The sequence below is a fragment of the Hordeum vulgare genome, chromosome 4H (genome assembly GCF_904849725.1).
Source record: "Hordeum vulgare subsp. vulgare chromosome 4H, MorexV3_pseudomolecules_assembly, whole genome shotgun sequence".
In the NCBI taxonomy this organism is placed as follows: domain Eukaryota; kingdom Viridiplantae; phylum Streptophyta; class Magnoliopsida; order Poales; family Poaceae; genus Hordeum; species Hordeum vulgare.
The window spans coordinates 82294189-82311832 of record NC_058521.1 but is presented as its reverse complement, the minus strand read 5'-3'; the positions used below and the strand labels follow the sequence as shown (position 1 = coordinate 82311832).

The following is a 17644-nucleotide window of genomic DNA, read 5'->3' as shown; positions in this document are numbered from 1 at the left end:
ATAGAACCTCCCTCCACCAAATTTTAGCTCATTTAATTTATCCAATTTCCCTCAATATTTTCTCAGTGTACTGTGTTCACTCGAGAGCATTGTGAAGGAACTACAATTTTTATTTATCCAAATTTTATGAAATTTTTAGAGTGCCTTAATGTGCCCAAATTACCATCCTCCCCCAAATTGCAGATCAATCGAATCATCTATGTGAGCCGAGTTTCAATTACTATTTTTTGTCGAGATTGGCACATTGCAAACCAAGTGCTATATATACCCCTCCTATTGCCCTCAAACTATTTGGGAATTATTGCATATCCAAATCATTGTCACATACCAAAATTCAGCTCCATTTTCCTATTAAATCTTCCTCAGCAAATTTCCACAGTTTCTATCTAGAGAGAAACTTTGTGAAGGAACTACTAGCTAGGTCTATCCAAATGATTTGAGATTTTTCGAAATCTTCCATCTGATCAAATCATGAGTCTCCTCCAAATTTGAGCTGATTTAAATTTTCCAATTCCCGTTAATAATTTTCCAAAGTTTTTGTCCACAAAACAGAATTTTCAAGGAAGTGTCACTTTGTTATGTCCAAATGGTATTAAAATTTTATAGTGCTTTCCTATGCCCAAATAAACATCATCCACCAAATTTTAGCTCAATAGATTCATTCATTTGAGCCCAGCTTCAACATCCATATTTCTGCCCAGTGTGGTACTTTGCAAATCAAGTGCCACCTAGGATCATCCATTTGAGCTAAAAATTTACCACGAGAGTCTCCGTAGTAGATTATCATCCTTAGCCAAAATTTACGACCATTGTCAATGTGCATTCCCCCACCGATAATCAAACACTTGGCTGCTAATTCATGTTTGAGCTTAGTTCAGCCTCCTAATGAGATTGTTTTGTTGTATTTTTCTTCCTAGCACATACTGTGGGAGTGCCCAATCCATCAAACATGCCTAGGCCGCCCAGAACATGTGGCAACGCCAAGGTCACGAGGTGACCGCGCGGCTCGCATGCGAGTTTGCGCGCTCTGGAGTTGGGGCCATCATCCATCGTCCAAACCTCAATCTATCACCACCAAACCATGTATATCTGATTAAATAGATACTTATGTACCTAGAAATTATTTTTGGAAAAAATCATGAGCAAACTATAAGGCAGCTGCATTTCAAATTTGACCCGGTTCGTGCTGAATCGTGGGAAATTTGTATTTTTCACGAGTGGTGTCTCAAAGCTTTTGACACCCGACCATTTAGTCAACTGTACATTAAATATAACCTAATATTTTAGAAAAATTACTTGGTCCAATTTTGCAACAATATATATATGGTAGGTCCTTCACAAAAAACTCATTTTCAGCACTCGAAAAATGGAAAATGAATTTTCCATCCAAAGAAAATGAAAACTTCGTTAGGCAACATTGTTTGTCATTCCAATATGCACACTTGTGCACAATATGAGATCATTTGAGCAAACTATGCCATGAATGTGGCTATAAGATAAATCATTTGGCTTGAAAGCCATGAATCATCACACATGGTAGCTCATTTCTGAGAACAATTTTTCAAAATAATTGTTGTATTACTAGTTTATTATTTTTCCAGATAACTTGGTCGGATATAATGACACAATGCGAAGGTTCTCCAATTTTTTTATTTTTTGAATTTTTCATGCCAATTTCAAAATGCGGTCAAAACGGCGGGCATGACCTTTCCTAAGTAGTGGTTGAATATTGGAAACTTTTGGTGTTTCTGTCATTAAACAAATACTTCTGTACCTATAAATGATTTTTTGGCAAAAATAAAGAGCAAACTATGAGGCAGCTGCAGTTCAAATTTGACCTGCTTCCAATTGAATCAGTGAAAATTTGTCTTTTTCACTACACGTAGATAAAAGCTTTTAAGACCCAACCATTTGGTCATTTGCACATTAAATATGTCCTACTATTTTATAAAAAATATTTGGTCCAATTTTGCAACTCATTTTGGGCACTCGAAAAATGGAAAATGGATTTTTCGTTCGAACAAAATGAAAACTTTATTAGGAAACATTGTTTGCCATTTCACAATACACCCTTGCACACAATATTAGATCATTTGAACAAACTATGCCATGAATGTGGCCAAAAGATTGATCATTTGGCTTGAAATCCATGAATCCTAACACATGGTAGCTCATTTCTAAAAACACTTTTTAAAAATAATTGTAGTTTACAAGTTTATTATTTTTCCTCGTAACTTGGTCACATATAATGACACAATGCGAATGTTTTTCATTTTTTTGAATTTTTCATGCCGATATCAAAATGCGGTCAAAACGGCCGGTATGACCGTTCCTAGCTGGTGGTTGAAGATTGGAAAAAAAATCGGTGTGTCTGTGATTAAAAAAATACTTGTGTACCTATAAATGATCTTTGGCAAAAATAAAGAGCAAACTGTAAGACAGCTGCAGTTCAAATTTGACCCACGTCCAACTGAATCAACTATAATTTGTCTTTTTCACTAGAGGTGGATAAAAGCTTTTGACACCAACCATTTGGTCATTTGCACATTAAATATGAACTACTATTTTAGAAAATTAATATGGTTTATTTTTGCAACAAATATATGGTAGGTCCTTCACAAAAAAAAACTTATTTTGGGAACTCGAAAAATGAAAAATTATTTTTTCGTCCAACGAAAATGAAAAATTCCTTAGGCAACATTGTTTGCCATTCCAATATGCACCCTTGTGGACAATATGAGATCATTTGAACAAACTATGCCATTAATGTGGCCATAAGATTGATCATTTGGCTTGAAAGCCATGAATATGCACACATGATAGCTCATTTCAAAGAACAATTTTTAAAAATAATTTTCATATTACAAGTTTATTATATTACCTTGTAACTTTATCACATATAATGACACAATGCGCAGGTTTTCCATTTTTTTATTTTTTTTTATTTTTCGTGCCCATTTCAAAATGCTGTCAAAACGACGGGTATGACCTTTCCTAGCTAGTGGTTGAATCTTGGAAAACTTTTGGTGTTTCTCTGATAAAATAGATACTTTTGTACCTATAAATGATCTCTGGAAAAAATAAAGAGCAAACTATAATGCAGCTGTAGTTCAAATTTGACCCGCTTCCAGCTGAATCAACGAAAATTTATCTTTTTCACAAGAGGTGGATAAAAACTTTTGACACCCAGTCATTTGGTAAACTGTACATTAAATATGAAACGATATTTTTTAAAACTGATTTGGTGTCATTTTGTAAAATATTTTCGATAAATACTTCACAAAATTCCTTATATTTCCAACACTAAAAGTAGTTTCAATGTCACATATCTTCAATGAATCACAAGGCAGGAACGAGTCTCCCACGGATCACCCCACGGACCACCCTAAACACCATTGGATACTCCTCGATCCGATGATAGCATTGACCCCCCTCACCCTCTCTCCCCTCGTCCTGCTCATGTCGCTCCTGGGTCAACACCTCTCATTCTTATTCCCTTCGTCCAAACCCTAGCGACGTCGGCGGCGCCGTCCTCCATCTCCCTCGCACTGGAACCGATTCCCGTGGGGTGAGGTGGCTTTAGCTGGCGCGCAACACACCCCCACGCTCCCCTCGTGTCGATCTTTCTTTCCCTCCCGTCAGATCCTCAAGGTGATGGCATCAGCAACGATGGCAGAGGCAGAGAGGGAGGCTGCGGCGCTGAGGACACTGGTGGTGCGGAAGCCCGGCTTCGGGCTCCCCGCCGCTTGCCCGACCTGCCTCCCCGTCCTCCTCTCTCCCGACGCCGATGAGCCTCCGCCCTACCTCCCCCGCAACCCTGTTTCCTCGTGTGGGCCGTGCGAGCTGGATGCGACGGATGCGGGTGCCGCCGCCCCAGTTACCCACCAACCGTTGAGGAGCCCCAAACCCTCGAGTGCAACGGAGCAGAGGCGATGATGCGGCTGCCACGACCCTAGCCACTGGAGCGTTTTGGCGGATTGCCCCCTTACTTTTTTACTTTTTAATTAATGGCACAAGAGAAGACGCGGCTTCGTCCCTTGTTGTTAGATTTCATGTTTACGGGCGGCCACCTGGAAGCCCAAGGCTAGAACCCCAACATGTCGCCCGAAAGGTGTAGGCGTGCTCGTCTCCTTGCCAGACGTTGTAAGGGGATTTGTGCAAGTAAACCCCACTAGTGGAAAACGGGACTTTGGCCAGGACCCTTTAGTCCCGGCCTGCCTCTGCGCCGGGACTAAATGCCCGGCCACGTCGCCCCAATTCTCAATGCCTCCCTGGAAGCTTTAGTCCCGGCCCGTAAGGAGCCTTTAGTCCCGGTTCATGTCCCAAACCGGGACTAAAGGGCTACGTGGTGGGCAGTGGCGGTGGCAACCGTTCGTATCCCCCTTTAGTCCCGGTTGGTGGCTCAACCCGGGACTAAAGGCCTAACACGTGGCCTGCCGTAGTGGTGGAAACCGTTGGTATACCTCTTTAGTCCCGGTTGGTGGCTCAACCCGGGACTAAAGGCCCAAACGGTTTGCATCCCGCGTCGTTTCGGGCGATGAAAAGCACGAACCGAAGAGGAGTCACCATTTCTCTGTTTCTTCTTCTCTCTCGCTCTCCCTCTCTGTTCTTCTCCTCTCTTCTTCCCTTCTCTTCTTCCACCATGCCAACTCGCTTTGAAAAGGTCCTCGCACATGGCACGACCATGCTCGATGTCGTGTACACGAACGAGAGCAGGGAGGTGCCGTTTTTTCTTGAACAGTTGAAGGAACGATGGCTTGACGCCGCAATGGATCATGAGAAGTTCTTGGGGCTTGATCTGGAGTACACGGCCGATAAACGCGGTGTTGCCGTCATCCAACTATGCTTCGCACACCATGTCTTGATCTTCCAATGGGCGAGGTAAGTTTTGAGGCTTTCTTCGATCCAAGATAATGACATTGTAAGTTTATTTGTTTCAATCATAGTTGGTTCCCTTCAAATAGTTGTAGTGAAACAATTTTGATTAGTTGGGGAACACAATCTAATTGGAATAGTGTTCCATAATGTGAAAAATCGTATTAGAATCAACTAGTGTTTAATATGTTCCATTGGAATCATAGTTGGTTCCCTTCAAATAGTTGTTGTGAAACAATTTTGATTAGTTGAAGGGGAACACAATCTGATTGGAATAGTGTTCCATAATCTAAAAAATCGTATTAGAATCAACTAGTGTTTAATATGTTCCATTGGAATCATAGTTGGTTCACTTCAAATAGTTGTAGTGAAACAATTTTGATTAGTTGAAGGCGACACAATCTGATTGGAATAGTGTTCCACAATCTGAAAAATCTGATTGGTTCAATATGTTCCATTGAAATCATAGTTGTAATGATACAATTTTATGCGGTGTTCTTTGATCCAAGGTTATGAAAATTGCATATATCTAGTGATCTCTCTAGGTTCCATTGGATAGCAATATGATATGTCATAGTCATGAAAATTCCATATAGCTAGTGATCTCTTTAGGTTCCATTGGATAGCTATAGTGATCTCTCTAGGTTCCATTGCATATGTTCTATTTGAATCCTAAAGATAATTTTCTCTTTAGTTGTAGTGAAACATGTTTCCTTATTGCAGCAGTATGTAACATTTGTTCCATTTTAATTTGTTTCTTTTGCAGTTGTGACAAGCATTGTCCAGAACTCATGGACTTCCTTCGCAGCGGCATCACTTTTGCTACTGTTGACATAAGGAACGACAAGCTGAAGATGAGGTACAGCTTTGGTATTGAGATACCAACTGGTTGCCTCATTGATCTCCAAACGGTATTCAGGCTTCGACATGTCAGGACTTCGATGGCTCATATGGCAGTTGCCTTGATCGATGAGGAATATGGTGATATGAAGACCAGTTTCCCAAAGTCTCAGCACAAACTTTGGGAGAAGGCCCCACTTGATCGTATCAACATTGAGTATGCAGCAAAAGATGCATACGTTTCATACGAGTTGTACCGCAAGATTCGAGTCGTCAACTATGGCCAGCGTCACCTCGAGGAAGGTGGACATTCTGATTCAGACGATTCAGACGAGTAGTGTTCTCAACGTCGAACACTTGTATATATATCTATGGTAGCTATTATTATGTACTGTTTGGACTAGTATCATGTACTGCTTGGACCAATTTATATATGTATAGTTTCTGTTTGTGCCATTATAGTTTCCAAATTTGAATGGTTTAGCCCTTTCTAACTTCATTTGTTACTTTTGAATGGTTTAGCCCTTTCTAACTTCATGGTATCATGCATTTCGACCACATATATATACAAAAAGTCTTCAGTTCAAATAAGTTCAAAAAATGAAATCCCTTTTGTAACAGACCTGTTTTTGATAAAAACAGTCATTTAAAACTGAAAGACCATTAGTCCCACGTGGCGTGCAGCGGAACAACGTGGCGTGCAGCGGAACCACGTGGCGTGACGCGGAACCACTTTTGTTGTGGGGGTCGCTTTTCCTTCTTCTCCTTGTGCTAGATATTTGTTATGCATTAGGGAAAGAAGGAATAGCGACCATCATCGACGGTCAAAAAATCAGGTGAGGGAGTGTCCACCATACATGAGAGAAGAAGAATGTCGACTGTTGTTGTGGGGGTTGCTTCTCATTCTTCTCTTTGTGCTAGATATTTGTTATGCACTAGGGGAAGAAGGAGTAACGACCATCATTGACGGTCGAAAAATCAGGTGAGGGAGTGTCCACCATACATGAGAGAAGAAGAATGTCGACTGTTGCTGTGGGGGGTCGTTTCTCCTTCTTCTCCTTGTGCTAGATATTGGTTATGCACTAGGGGAAGTAGTAGTAGAGACCATCATCGACGGTTGAAAAATTAGGTGAGCTAGTGTCCACCATATATGAGAGAAGAAGAATGTCGTCTCTTACTGTGGGGGTCACTTCTACTTCCAAAGAGATTGTCCATTTTGTACACGAAGTGCATCCAGTTTTTAACGTAACCCTCTCAACTTTCTCGCACATGCTATGTGGGTGAAATGATGATAGCATGCCAACTTTCAACATTTTCAGAGTTCATTTGTAGTGTTTTTCAATTTCAGGGTGAACTAGCTCAAAAAAAATAAGTAAATGCACAAAGAATACCAAATGAAGTCAGAAATTGTTGAAATTTTGTGATGCGCCTTTGAATGGTGCATTTTGAACACACAAAAAGTATGGAGATCAAATAAGTTCAAAAAAATGAAATCCCTTTGTAAGATATGAGTTCTCGTTCGAAACCCTGATACTTCGAGAGAGATTGTCCGTTTTGTACACGAAGTGCATCCAGTTTTTGTCGTAGCCCTCTCAATTTTTAACACATGCTATGTGGGTGAAATGATGATAGCATGCCAACTTTCAACATTTTCAGAGTTCATTTGTAGTGCTTTTCAATTTCAGGGTTAACTAGCTCAAAAAATAAATAAGTAAATGCACGAAGAATACCAAATGAAGTCAAAAATTGTTGAAATTTTGTGATGTGCCTTTGAATGGTGCATTTTGAACACACAAAAAATATGGAGTTCAAATAAGTTCAAAAAAATGAAATCCCTTTGTAAGAGATGAGTTCTTGTTCTAAACCCTGATACTTCGAGAGAGATTGTCCGTTTTGTACACGAAGTGCATCCAGTTTTTGTCGTAGCCCTCTCAACTTTTTAACACATGCTATGTGGGTGAAATGATGATGGCATGCCAACTTTCAACATTTTCATAGTTCATTTGTAGTACTTTTCAATTTCAGGGTCAACTAGCTCAAAAAAAATAAGTTAATAGTTTGGATAGTCAAAATAATTACTTTTGAAAATTGAAAATAGTTTTGCATTATTTCTTCAATTTCAAACACTTTTCATTATCATAGTTTTGTCAAATTCTCAAATATGCAAAAAGAATTTTAATAAACATAGTTTTTAATTGAAAATAGCAAAATAGTTAATAGTTTGGATAGTCAAAATAATTACTTTTGAAAATAGAAAATAGTTTTGCATTATTTATTCAATTTCAAACACTTTTCATTATCATAGTTTTGTCAAATTCTCAAATATGCGAAAAGAATTTTAATAAACATAGTTTTTAATTGAAAATAAAAAAATAGTTAATAGTTTGGATAGTCAAAATAATTACTTTTGAAAATAGAAAATAGTTTTGAATTATTTATTCAATTTCAAACACTTTTCATTTTCATAGTTTTGTCAAATTCTCAAATATGCAAAAAGAATTTTAATAAACAATGTTTTTAATTGAAAATAACAAAATAGTTAATAGTTTGGATAGTCAAAATAATTACTTTTGAAAATAGAAAATAGTTTTGAATTATTTATTCAATTTCAAACACTTTTCATTATCATACTTTTGTCAAATTCTCAAATATGCAAAAAGAATTTTTAATAAACATAGTTTTTAATTGAAAATAACAAAATAGATAATAGTTTGGATAGTCAAAATAATTAATTTTGAAAATAGAAAATAATTTTGAATTATTTATTCAATTTCAAACACTTTTCATTTTCATAGTTTTGTCAAATTCTCAAATATGCAAAAAGAATTTTAATAAACACTGTTTTTAATTGAAATAACAAAATAGTTAATAGTTTGGATAGTCAAAATAATTAATTTTGAAAATAGAAAAAAATTGAAACTATATGAGAATTCATAGAGAAAATTTAATCTAAATTCAAAGTGAACTCACTTTGATTTCAGATTGGATTTTCTCCATAATTTCGAATATAGTTTCAATTTTGAGTGTGTTTAGGCCCGTAAGCGTGCTTTAGAGAGGAGCTCGATGGAGTAGCTGCGACGGGGCTTATAAACAAGTGTTAGTCCCCCTCGCTGGGCGAGGTGGGACTAAACTTATCGTGCAGCCGAGGGGCTTTAGTCCCGGTTGGAGCCACGCCCCGGGACTAAAGCCCCTCGCCTGCCGCCTGCCGAGGAGGGGCTTTAGTCCCGGTGCGTGGCTCCACCCGGCACTAAAGGCCCCTGCTTCCCGCCTTCTGGTCTTCCCGAAAAAGGGCCTTTAGTCCCGGGTCGTGGCTGCACCCGGGACTAAAGGGTGTCTTTAGTCCCGGTTCGAGCCCCGAACCGGGACTAAAGATCCTACTATATATACGACGCGGACGAAAATCCAAATCCAAACGCAATTTCGTTCTCTTCTTCCTCTCGCTCGCCTCTCCTGCCTGGCGCGGCAACGGACGAAGTCCTCGATGCCGCCAGGCTGCCCGTCGTCGCCGTCGCCCTGTCGTCCTCCTCGCCGTCGCCCTGCCGTCCTGCTCGCCGGCGCCGGACCTCCTCGCGCGCCCTTGTCCCCGTCGTCGACGCCCTGCCGTCCTGCTCGCTGGCGTCCTCCCACTCCGGTAAGCCCCCCACCCCCTCCTCCCCATGCCGAACACGTACGAAGGACGAGCCGCCGGCTCCCGCCGGCGGGGACGCCACCGCCGCTGTCGTGCCGGTGAGGAGGAGAAGAAAAGAAGAAAAACGAGAAGAAAAGAAGAAAAAGGAGAAGAAAAGAAGAAAAAGGAAAAGAAAATAAGAAAAAGGAGAAGAAAGGAAGAAAAAGGAGAAGAAAGGAAGAAAAACGGAAGAAAAGAAGAAAAAGGTTTTTCTTGTCATTTAATTCCTATTGTTATTAGGTTTGTGCTAGATTATTAGGGTTAGTAATAATTAGAATTAGGAAAAAGGAAAATAAGAAGAGGAGGAGAAGAAAAGAAGAAAAAAGAGAATAAGAAGAGGAGGAGAGGAGAAGAAGAGGAAAAATAGAAGAAGAGGAGAAGTAGAAGAAGAGAAAAAATTAGAAGAGGAGGAGAGGAGAAGTAGAAGAAGAGAAGAGGAGAAGTAGTCGAAGAAGAGGAGAAGTAGAAGAAGAGGACAAATAGAAGAAGAGGAAAAATTAGTTTAGGGTTACAAGAAGAAGAAATATTGTATAGTGTATATGCTTAAGTGTTAATAGTGTTTCTTAGATTATTGCTTGATTTTGCTATTGTATATGCTGAAGTGTTAATAGTTTAATTTTCCTATTGTATATGCTTAAGTGTTAATAGTTTATTTTTAGCTAGAAATTTAATAGAACTAGTTTATTTTTTTAGTTCATTTTACGATGCCTAACCCGCATCCTCGTCGTCGACTCGGCGGAGGACACCTGCTTGATCAGAGGGGCCCTATCCGGGACTGGGATCCGCCCGGCTGGTATTGGGAGGTGCTACCTTCCGGGGGGCGTAGGTTGGTGAGGAGCCAACCCGTCGTTGACCCGATCCTTGTTTGGTGGCGGTCGCGTGGGCCAGTGGGGGTGCGGAGGCTTCCGGACACCGCGGAGGTGGTACGTCACCGTGTCAGCGAGGAGGATGAGCACGTCCGTCGCTACATGGTTGCGTTGGAGGGCAGGTTCGAGCATACCTGGCAGGTTCTTTGGGGATCTCACTGGAGCTATGATCCTGTGATGATTCCTTCTCTTTGGGTGTCCACCACCCGCGCCCATACCCGTCGGGCGCTACGGTTCTAGATGTATCAGTGATGCTATATGTATGATAGTATTCGAGGAGTATTAGTGATAATATTCGACGATGTACGGACAAAAGAGATGATGTATTTTCTTATAATTGAATGCATGCTAATTTTAATACTACTTTATTTTACGATTTGGTTTTGCTTATTGAATGCTCAAATTGGAAAAGTACTCCTAGTTTTAATACTATGCAGAAATCTAGGAGTCCCGGGTGGAGCCACGACCCGGGACTAAAGTTGTTTTGGAACGGAGTTCCTGATAGAATAATTCTTTTTTGGTACAAAGGTTAAGAGAATCCGTTTTTTGCAGAACTATGGATCCACATATCAGGAACCTCGAAGAGGAAGAACTTCTCGAAGATATAATCAAAGACGGCCCCGACGTTGAACCAGCTGAATCTCCGTCGTCATATCTAAACCCCGACGTTGGAATGGAGGTCGAGCGACACGAAGATGAAGCCGATGGGGCAGGAGATAGGTCCAATGATGGAGAAGGTGATAGCCCCACTGATGGAGAAGCCGGTGGAGAAGCCGGTGAAGAAATAATAAAGTCCGGCGAGGTATACATATGAAGTTCGACAATCACTTGTAATATGTGAAAAATATTGGAGATAGCTCTATATTGTATACATATACATTCATTTGACGAATGTTTCTCCCTCTTAGGCCTCCACATCGAGCAAAGCTACGAAACGAGGCCCGACTCGAAAGTTGGATGCACGGACGCATTACACCTTTGAGGTGATATTGCCTACGGGCGAACCCAAGCTTCCTAAGAATGCTGCTGACACATTCAAGAAGCAATGCGGAGTTCTCGTTAGGGATCACGTCCCGATCAGCGTTCGGGAGTGGAACAAGCGCAAAGGGGCAGCCGATAGTGACTATGTCGCCGAAAGGTACAAAGATAATCTTTGGAATGATCTCATGTCACATTTCAACCTGCCAGAATGTGAGAATGAAGATGCCGCAGACAAACTGAGGGCTAAAGTCAAGCAGTGGACTCTAAAGAAGATGGCCGAACTGTTCCGTAGCTGGAAGAAGAAGCTATGGAAAAACTATCTGAAGACAAAGAAAGTGCCAGTATTCGAAGGGTATCTAGCCAAGCAGGCGAATCACTGGAAGGCATTTCAAGAGTACAAGGAGTCAGAAGATGCCCAGGCATTATCAGAAAAGAACAAGATAAATGCCGACAAGAAGAAATATCACACAAGCTGGGGCCAGGGGGCTATGAGACTGCCATCCCAAAGTGGGATAGGAAAGAGCAAGATCTGCTAGATAAAGGCATCGTACCTGAACCACTCCGTGATGAGTGGGAATTGAGAGCAAGAAATTGGTTCCTTGCGCATGGTGGGTCGTACGACGAAAAAACAGGGGACCTCATCTGAAGTGACGGTCTTAGGATACCCAGGAAGAATTGGAAAAGGATGGTGAAAGAAATTAAGGAGGGAAAAAGAAAGTTCACTGCAGATAGAGAGAAAGATTTGCTCACACTGGTCCTCGGCAATGACGAACATGGAGGACAAACGCGAGGCTTCGGTCCTTCTTACCCGTGGTGGATTGGGTTTGCCAGAGACCAAGACACTTACAGAAGACGAGAGAGACCAAAGAAGCGGCAGCAGGATGAGGAGAATGACAAGTTCAACCAGTTGCTTGCCAGGATTAACGAGCAACAGAAGCAGATTGATGAGCTTAGAGGAGTAGCGCGCCAGGAAGATCCTGCACTTGATATTACCGGCGCCCCATCTAAGCGGAAAAGCAGCGTGGCTGAATCTGAGGCCCCGCCCGACGATGCACGAAGAATGATAGAGGGCGGTCCTGGCTACCCCGTGGATGGAACCAAGGAGTCAACATCATGTGAACTCCATCAGAAATTCAAGAACGTATCCATGAAGGTGGCCATCGGACAAGCTTTACCTTCTGGTCCTGATGCATGCTGGCATGGCCGTGAGATTCCAGCTGGCTTTGCTAAAGTCGGGGTGGATGAAATCATGACGGGGTTTCATGATATGGAGCTCGACATAGCTGGACCCGAAGATGAGAGGACACTCGGAGAAGTACTGGGTGGAGTCATCCTATGGGACAAGAACTACATCAAGCTTCCACGCTCGGCCCCAAGGACAACACCGCCTCCGAGTTGTCGCAGGTCACCTACACCGCCATTACCTCCAAGCCCTCCACATGACGTCGCCCAGCACAACACGAGTCCATCTCGATCACCGCTGCCGGACTTGGGTCGTCCATCTCCGCTACCGCCCGCACAGGATACTAAGCGGAAGCGTACCACCAAGAACGCTCCGCCGACGATTCCTAAGTGACGAAGCCCCCCAAAGCGCAAACGGTCACCCCTCCCAAAGGTACCTCATGCTAATCTTCCTATCAGACCTTATGATCGTACCCCCGAGGAAAACGCCAGGATAGCAAAGGAACATCATGATGCGCAGATGAAAAATAAGGAACCCGAGCCCCGCTCGGAATACACCAAGAAGCAAATAGCATGGGCAAAAGACTTCATGACAGTTCCATCACAGTATGACTTACACCATAAGCCTGATGACTATACACGCACATTGCAGAAGGAAGTGAAAAAGAGCAGATCACGTGCAAGTGCAAGTGGGAGCAAATCAAGTTTAACTACAAGCAAGAAAAAATCAGACGTTCCTCAGCTTGGACAACAGGCCAAACAGTCGATCCCACCCCTCAAGGTGTTAACCGAGAATGTTCCCTCTCCGGTGCAGGGGCAAGCTTTTGAAATAGCAAAGGAGTGGGCGGCTGAATGTGGTGTCTTGGTTGAAGATTTGCTGGCTTCCCAAGACGACAGGATACCCAAGGCTGTGGTAGCCCCTAAGCCACAGTTTGTCATGGGAGAGCCTTTGGTCAGCAAAGATGATCTCCCAACAAATATGCGTTACTTGCATCAATGGTACTTAAGTGAATCAAAGAATGGGAGAACGATGATCATGCTGAGTGTCCCACGGGAGTACTACGGCCGCCCCGAAGAAATCCATATCGACTTTGATGAACTCTTTCATATGTACAATGGCGACGCCCTCGACAAATCTCTTATGACTTGCTATTGTCTGTAAGTTTTTCAATTCGTTGTCTACATATAACTTGTTTAGTTATTTCAATTCATTGTCTATATATAACTTGTACTCTATTATGTAGAATGAAGATTCTGGATTGTAAAAGTAAGAACATCCTAAATATTGGGTTTATTGACCCAGATAAAATACATATAGCGACGCTAACTGATAAACCAAGGAGACGGAGGAAAACCTTCTAAGGTTTCTAACAGATCAAAATTTCTGTGACCACATACTGTTTCCATACAACTTCAGGTGAGGGTCTTTACTCTGTTGTGTCCATTCACTTATAAGTGTAATTGATAAGTTACTGACACATATATATATACATGTGCAGCTTCCATTGGATTCTGTTGGACATTCAAATTGATAAGGGAAGAGTTGATGCATTTGACCCATTATCGAGACCCTTGGAATAGTTCCAAAGCCTGCAGGACATGCTCCAAGGGTAATTTCAATCATTCTTGCGCTCTATCGGTCTCTTTCGATGATTTTCTTATATATCAATTAATGAAAAACTCAGCAAATCATTATCCTTGTCGGGCAGGGTTTGGAAGCGGTTCAAGTGCGTGACTCCCGGTAACTTTTCTGAGAAGCTGACCTTTAGAGCGGCTCAGGTAAGTACTAATATGATATACTTCTATTTTCAATACATTTATGATGCTAGATTATTATTTTGATTATATATATTCTATTCTCGTAAAGTGCGACCAGCAGCCACGGGGAACACATCTATGCGGATACTATGTTTGCGAGACCATTCGCACGTTTACCTCTGAGTACAAGGATCACATATTCGACGTAAGCAATGAACATTCACACCTCTATTTTTACCCGTCATTCTTTGTTATCATGATTGATATTCATATTCATCTCCTCTTCTTATATAGCACACGGCCATGAGGACGAAGGTCCTACCAGAGCAACGCGCGATTGCTGTTGCAGAGGAGCTTGCGGGATTTCTGAGGACGGAAGCTATAGATGACAAATGACGATTTAGTGTAGCTAGGGGCCATTACTGATGTTCGTCCATGTAATCGAATAGACGGGCTCTAGTCCCGATAATTCAGATCTCCATATAATTGTATATATATGCTCGCTTGTAAGATAAGTTAATCTTATATATATATGCATAATTATTTCTATTTAAATTGTATGAAAACTAATTCCCGAACACCAAACGAGGCATCACGTTAATCTCCCGAACACCAAAACCCTAAAACCCTAAAACCCAAAAATAAATTCATTCAAAAAATACCCAAAAATAAGCAAAATCTGAAACTCTTTAGTCCCGACCTGTGTAACAAACCGGGACTAAAGGTCCTGCCCCTGGGGCGCTACGAGGCGCCTACGTGAAGCACCTTTAGTCCCGGCTTGTAACAGGGCCAGGACTAAAGATTAGGCCTTTAGTCCCGCCTCTTTACTCCCGGTTGTTGAACCGGGACTAAAGCCCCTTACGGGCCGGGGCTAAAGGCCCGGTCCCCACTAGTGCCCCAATCTGAATGAATTCAATCAGTGAGGGTCACACAGTGGGGAAGGCATCCCTCCCATGCGGTGAGAAGAGGAACACAAATTGGTTCTGGATTCGACCAGCGCCAACCCGGTCTGAGGGGGAAAGGCATTGGTCTTTGTTAGGAAAAGTAATAATAATAATGCAATTGACAATGCATATGACTATTAATTCTTTATGACTGATAAGTATAGTATTGTGGCATTCCTGGGAAGCTTACAAGTGCAGATACAGGGAAACTAGCTGCGTCTACTTCAGTTTCATACATATGACATATACTCCCTCCGTTCCTAAATATAAGTCTTTTTAAAAATTGCATTAATGAATTACATACGAATGTATATAGACATACTTTAGAATATAGATTCATTCATTTTGCTTCGTATGTAGACCACTAGTCAAATCTCTTAAAAGACTTATATTTAGAAACGGAAGGAGTATATAATAAGTACTCTCTCCGTAAACTAATATAAGAAACACTCTTATATTAGTTTACACAGGGAGTACATGCTTAGGAATACAACGATAGACGGGTAATGACTTGCATGGTGTGTGCTTGCCTCTGCAAAGGATGCCCTGCATGGTTTTCCTGCCCCCAGGGACCTGACGTGGTCACCTCCTCTTAGAATCCTTATTATGGGCTCAGTTGCTTTTGTACTTTATGAGATTCGATCGCTGTACCACTGACTAAACATGCAGATGTTTGCTATTGTTTCTGTGCATATAGCTCGTCATACTTGCGCAAAATGATTTCAGCTACTTGAGAGGGCCCTTGAAGCGTCTGGAGATGATTTGGATGACGCAATCAAGAGTTTGAAGGAGCTGCACCTCATGGAGTCAAATCAGGCTAACCAGTCGGCCACTGGTTCCACATTTGAAATGAGCCGACAGCAGTCCAGCCATCTGCTGAAGGTTCATTTTCCACTTAAAGCAGTAATATATCTAGAAACCCTGCAGGTTGCATTTACTTTTGTTCTATTATTCTATATTTCTACAAGGTCCGTGTTTTAAATTCAAAACAGATAACATGTGTGGATCCATTTGTGTCATATGAACTTATGGAGTACACATTGCACTGTATGTGATTTTCTACCCGTAGATTCAGATCACCACACCCTTGGCCACTCTTATATGTTTTGCATTGGCTAGAAATTTAGAATAACAGTTCACATGTGTCTATCAAGTAGCACATGCCCTCAATTTCTTGAATTACATAGTGCATGACTGCTCTGTATCAACTACTTGAGCTTCATAGTAGCCGTATCTTATTTATTTCCTACTTCCTTCATTCCTAAATATAAGTTTTTTAAGAGATTTCACTAGAGACTATATATGAATATATATAGACATACTTTAGACTATAGATTCACTCATTTTGCTCCGTATGTAGTCCGTGGTGTAATCTCTAAAAGGACTTATATTTAGGAACAAAGGGAGTACCACATTTAGAATAACAGTTCACATGTGTCTATCCACTATCCAGTAGCACAAGCCCTCAATTTCTTGCATTACATACTGCATGACTGCTCTGTATTAACTACTTGAGCATCATAGTTGTCGTATCTCATTTATTTCCTACCACATTTCTTTCAATTTCATAGACTTGGAATGATATTGAGATCACCATTTTTGCTTATGTTAGCAGGTATTGTTGCCAGCAGTGGTGTGGACACAACTACTAAACACCAACCTGGCGCAGATAGCCATCAGGTAAGTAATACTCGCCCTAAATGTGTCGATCTTTTTGTGAGAGAGACGTCAAATGTTTCTGAGATGGACGATGCGCGGGCCCATGTGTCAAGAGCTCTTGAAGCCTTAATGAAGTCCATACTGGAGGGTGCAGGAGCTGAAGCAGCGCAGAGCTTGCATCAGGTACCCATCAAATATTTAAGAAGGAAATAAATAGCCTTAGAATTAATAAGGAGGAAACAATAATGCGTGACAAGATACTATTTTTTCTTGACGAAAACAGGAGAGTATGATGCTCAAGGAGCAGAAGACGGCCGTCTTGTCGTAGAACGCGGTCCTGAAGCGCGCGGTGGAGATCCAAGACGAGCGGCAGAAGGAGTTCGACGAGCGGAGCCATGAGGTGCAAGGCCTGAAGCACCTCGTCGTGCAGTACCAGGAGGAGCTGAGGACTCTTGAGGTGACGACCTCAAGAGTATATCTTGTATTGAAATGCATTCCTGGATTGAAAGTGATTGAAAGAGTATATGTTGTATTGAATTTTCGCTCATTATGTATTTATATTCTACAAAACAAGAGGCATTGTCCAAATGGAAAAGGTGCTGAAATATCTATTGGTTCAAATCTATTTGGGCTTTGAAAAGAGGCTCAAAAGATAATGGCAGGAATTAAGGCTGAAAATTAAATAGAAATGTGTAAAAAATGCCGAGGCCCAAAAAGAAATGGATAATAAAAGGCCATGGTCTAGAAAATAAAAATGATAAAATGTTGGGCTCGGCCCGTGTAACTGAAAAAATTTGGCAGGTGTATATATATATATATATATATATATATATATATATATATATATGCTAAATTAGTGGGCTTGGCCCATA

The 17644-nt window shown here is 41.4% G+C and overlaps 1 pseudogene; it reads left to right on the top strand.

Annotated features, from left to right (window-relative positions):
* The first annotated feature begins 3669 nt into the window (after nucleotides 1-3669).
* LOC123450299 lies at nucleotides 3670-17409 on the top strand (annotated as a pseudogene).
* The last annotated feature ends 235 nt before the right edge of the window (nucleotides 17410-17644 follow it).